Source organism: Penaeus monodon, chromosome 6, assembly GCF_015228065.2.
Source record: "Penaeus monodon isolate SGIC_2016 chromosome 6, NSTDA_Pmon_1, whole genome shotgun sequence".
In the NCBI taxonomy this organism is placed as follows: domain Eukaryota; kingdom Metazoa; phylum Arthropoda; class Malacostraca; order Decapoda; family Penaeidae; genus Penaeus; species Penaeus monodon.
Genome location: NC_051391.1, coordinates 32160124 through 32165123, shown reverse-complemented (window position 1 = coordinate 32165123; position 5000 = coordinate 32160124).

Genomic DNA, 5000 nt, shown 5'->3' with positions numbered 1-5000 from the left:
TATGGCTACTGACTCGGCATCGGTTGTGCTTGTCCAGTTGGAAATACACACACTTTCTTCAAAATCTATATCAGGAATTAGTACACCAATCCCTGCTGTTCCATGAGGACCAATGGAGGCATACAGTAGATTGCAAGTGGGGGCGTGCAACGAGGGGGGTGTAGTATGTCATCTACATATTTCAAGTAATGGGCTTTTAGTTTTGTTTTTGAAGCAATTGATTTGGGCCCTGTTTGTTTATCAATATGAGCATACACATGAGTTTTGTGCCAAGGAGCAGTAAGTACTGTTTCTGGAATGTTAATAGCTTCGTTGTTTCATACATAATAGTATGAGCAGTTTTAGTTTTCCATTCTAAGTTGAACTGTATGATATTGGAGTATCGAGGTCGGGTATGCCTAATTCTATAATTTATCTCGTTTGAGAGAGTATTGGAGATTTGTGGTCGGATAGAATCTGCAGGACTGCCGTGAATAGAGGGGAGGTCTAGCTCTCCTCATGACGAGAACTTTGGCAGTCATTGGGCATCCAAGTATAATTCTCATGGCCTTGTTCTGTAAAACTTCAAGGGGTTTGAGGGCACTTGGTGGCAACATACTAAGAACTGAGCTTGCATAGTCTACCATGGACCTAACAATTGAGATACACATCAATCTTAGGAGGCACCTACATATTTGTTACTTATGTATTGCAGTGGTCTTAAACGCTCAAGGCAACGTTCCTTGATGTTTTGAACAATATCCTGGTAAAGCGAGAGGTGAGGGACAAGAAGTGGGGAGCAGTCACCATAACACTAAGATATTTATAGGTATCAGTTCTTGCAATAGTTTGTCCACCTAACCATGGAATATAAGGTAGTTTACGAGATCTCGAAATATACTTAGTTTTGATTGGGTTGATTATGAGACCGAGAGAAGCACACTTTTGCTAAACCTCCGTAGAACGTAATCCCCCTTATCACATACCTGAATAAGAATGTCATCAGCTTAGGATGTGATGCTGCATAGGTTTCCTAACTCATCGCTGAGCTTGCAAAGAGAATCCATAAGTATATTAAACAGTGTAGGGGACAATACTCCCCCTTGTGGAGTGCCTAGTTCTAATTCGCCATAAGCACTGTAGGTGCCTTGGTACCACACTTTTGCTCTTCTCAAAGATAGATAATCCTTAATCCATAGCAGAAGCTTGCCCTTAACTCCTAAGAGTGTTAGTTCATGGAGGATTGCTGTAGGGGAGGCTCTGTCGAATGCTCCCTTAAAATCTATGAAGTAAGAAGACTCTGCATTACTTCCACTTAGGTACTGTGCTAAACACATTTGTGTTCCTCTCCCTTTTTGAAAGCCAAGGACGGATGGACGGATCAGGTCCTTGATCTGGTGGGGTAAACGAGTAAGGAGGATTCTTTCACAGGTCTTAGACAGGCAGGAAGTCAGAGAAATTGGTCTATATTCATCAGGCCGTCCTGGTTGTGACAGAGAGCCTAATAGCATATGTAAATGAGCACAAGATTCATTTTATTGAATGTTACATTTCACTGTATAAGAATAAGGCCTCTCACAGTCTGGGCAGTGAGCATTAGGTTAGCTAGCCTTTTAATGAGTAGAGTATGACGAGGATCTTTAATTTTCGATAAGTTAAAATAATTACCGTGATTTCATGTTGTTGTAATTCTCAATATCTTTGTATCAAATGCCATATGTTTAGTAGTGATGAACATGTATTATATTTCTATGTATTCTTTTGCTTTTTTATGTAACTGTAACTAAATAATTAGTAAGTTTTCTTATAGTTTGCTTCTTTGTAATTTATGTAAGCAGCATATAAAATACAAACAAAATGATTTTTATCTGAATTCCAAAACGTTCCACTATATATGTGTGTGTGTATATATATATATATATATATATATAATATATATATATATATATATATATATATATATATATTATATTATTGTATGTATATATATATATATATATATATATATATATATATATCTGCCAGAACTGATATAACGACCCATATAAGAATATGTAAATATATATATATATATATATATATTATAATATATATATATATATATATATTATATATATATATATTATATATATATATATATATATATATATATATATATATAATGATAATAATAATAAATATGCAATAATAATCATGATCATAATTATAATAATAATGATAATACTAACAGCTATAATGATAATGATAATAGATATAATATTCATGACAATGATAACAATAAAAATAATAATGACAATGATAGTAGTAATGGTAATAATGAAAATAATTACAGCGATAATAAAAACATGATAATGCTAATGATGACAATTATAATAATATTCATGATAACAATAATGATATTATTATCATTATTATCATCTATGTCATTAATAATTATAATAACAATGATAATAATAATAATAATAATAATGATAATTACAGTGATAATAATGATAATGATAATAGTGTGTATAATGAGGATGAATATGAAACTAATAATAAAAGTAATAACACTGATAACAAAAATAATAATTATGATGATATTGGTTATAAGGGTAATAACAATAATAATTATAATGATAATAATACCAATAACAAAAATGATAACAAAGATAATAATAACTATCATGATTATTATCATTATAGCGATTGTCAATATTATTATTTTGAATATTGTCATCATCATTATTTTTACTATTTTCATTATTATTACCAATATCATTATCATTATCATTATTATTGTTGTTATTATTATCAATGTTATTATCTTCATTATTATCATTATTTTTATAATAACAATTAAAATAACGATAATAATAATAATAACTAATAATAACAGCAACAACAATGCTAAGGACAAATAAAATAATAACAATTATGATGATGATAATAATAATGATAATTATAGAAATAATGATAATCATGATAATGATAATAGCAATAACAATAATGACAATAATGATAATAACAATAATAATAAAGATTACGACAGTTATAAAATGATAAAAATAGTGAGTGTAGGATCAGCTGAAGTATATCAATGACGTCATAACTGTCGGGAGGTTCAGCTTTTCAATAAAGAATTCTATATATTCAAAAAAAGAATATATGTTATATAATAATAACAACAACAACAAAAATCATGAAAATGATTATAGAAATAATAATAATAATTAGAATGATGACAACTTTAATTTTTAAAAAATAATAATAATGACATTGATAATAATATGATAGTAAGATTCACAATATTGAGGATATTTGTAATAACAATAGTAATAATGATAATAATAATAATAATAATGATAATGATATAATGATAATAATAATAATATGATAATAATAATTATAATAATAATAATTATCATTACTTATTATTATTATTATTACTATTATTATTATTATTATTATTATTATTGTTATTATTATAATCATAGTGATGATGATGGAAATGATAACAATGATAACGATTTTAATGATAATAATAATAATAATAATAATAATAACAATAATAAAATAATAAAGAAATAATAAAAATCAAATGACAATAATAATAATAATAATAACAATAATATTAATAATAATAGTAATAATAATAAAAATAATAATAATAACAACAACATCAACAACAACAGCAATAAAAACAATAATAATAAAAACAATGACAATATTGATAATAGCAATAGTAAAGATGATAATAATAATGACAATAATAATAACAATAATAATGATAATAATAATAATAATAATTTTAAAAAGTAATAATAATCGTCATAATAATATAATAATAATGATAGTAATCATAATGATAATAATAATAATAATAACAAAAATAATAAAATCATCATTATTATCATTATTATTATTATTATTATTACAATCGTTATTAGCATCAGCATTAGTATTATCATTAGTATTAGTACTAACATTAATAATAATATAACGTTATCAATACTGTTAATATTATTATTGTTACCATTAATAATAATATTAAGAGTAATATTAATAATGTCATTGCTATTATTATTATTATCATTATTATTTTTTATCATTACTATTATTATTATCATTATCTGTTTTTTTGTTATTATTATTATTTTCATTTTCATATTCATTAGCGCTGTTATTATCATTACCATTATCTTTATCATCATTATCATCATCTTGATCATTAATCAACATCATTATTATTATCATTAATATTATGATCATTATCATTACCATTATTATTATTATTATTATTATTATTATTTTATTATTATTATTATTATTATTATGCTTGTGATCATCTTTATTATCATTACCATTATCATCCTTATAAGTAGTATCATTATTATAATTACTATTATTATTATCACTATCATTTTCATCATTGTTATTATCATATCAAAAAATTATCATTATTGTTAATATTATCATTTTATTATTGCAATTATTTTCATTACTCTTATTATTATCATTATTTTATTATCATCATTATTATTATTATTATTATTATTATTATTATTATTAATACTGCTATTACTATTATTATTGTTATAATTATTATATTCATCATAAACTTTAACATCAATATTCACATCAATAAGTTAATCATGATTATATTGACAATAATAGCAATAAAGATAACATAATGATAATCGTATTGGCAACCATTATCTTATAACGGTACATTACTATCATTGTTGCCAATGCGATGTATCAGTCTCTTTAATTCTATCAATATTCTCTTTGTATCATTGATAATAGCAATAGTAATACAATCTCTGAATTTATAAACACTATCCCTATGAAAATCCGATATGTAAAAAAAGGATTTAACCCCCCCCCCCTCCGTTACATTTCCCTTCATTTCCCTTTCCCTTACCTCTCCCCCTCACCCCTCCCTTTCTCTCTCTCTCTCTCTCTCTCTCTCTCTCTCTCTCTCTCTCTCTCTCTCTCTCTCTCTCTCTCTCTCTCTCTCTCTCCTCCTCTCCCTCCCT